We start from the raw sequence: 371 nt of genomic DNA, 5'->3' as shown, positions 1-371 counted from the left end.
GTTATGAATTTATACAAGGCTTTTAAGGGCAATCATCAAGTGTATTGTATAAAAAGCTTTTAGAGATGAGATATTGACTGTAAAATTTTTAGAGTTTTTATGATGTGTATCTCCTTTTCCTTTACTAGACATTTAGCTTTTTCTTTTTTTCTGAACATATGAAGTAAGATTTATGTAGATTAGAATACCTTTGTCATACAGTGTCTACTTATGAGAAGTAGACTTCATAGAAATAGATAATGGTGGATAGCCATGTTTCAAGTCTATAGTCATTTTAGGTATACCCTTCACCTGCTAGTGATCAAATTAACACATTGATTTCCCACAGATTCAGGACATCTGGCACATCTTCAGGTTGGCCTCTGCTGCAG

General features: G+C 33.2%; 1 protein-coding gene across 5 annotated transcripts in view; it reads left to right on the top strand.

Moving 5' to 3' along the window:
• The window catches only part of LOC119586172, a gene marked incomplete at its 3' end in the record, with an annotated part of 81,902 nt that overhangs the window by 59,653 nt on the left and 21,878 nt on the right, over window positions 1–371 (top strand).

This window comes from Penaeus monodon, chromosome 21 (assembly GCF_015228065.2).
Source record: "Penaeus monodon isolate SGIC_2016 chromosome 21, NSTDA_Pmon_1, whole genome shotgun sequence".
NCBI lineage: Eukaryota > Metazoa > Arthropoda > Malacostraca > Decapoda > Penaeidae > Penaeus > Penaeus monodon.
The sequence above is the reverse complement of the archived record's forward strand: the minus strand, read 5'-3'. Positions and strand labels throughout refer to the sequence as shown.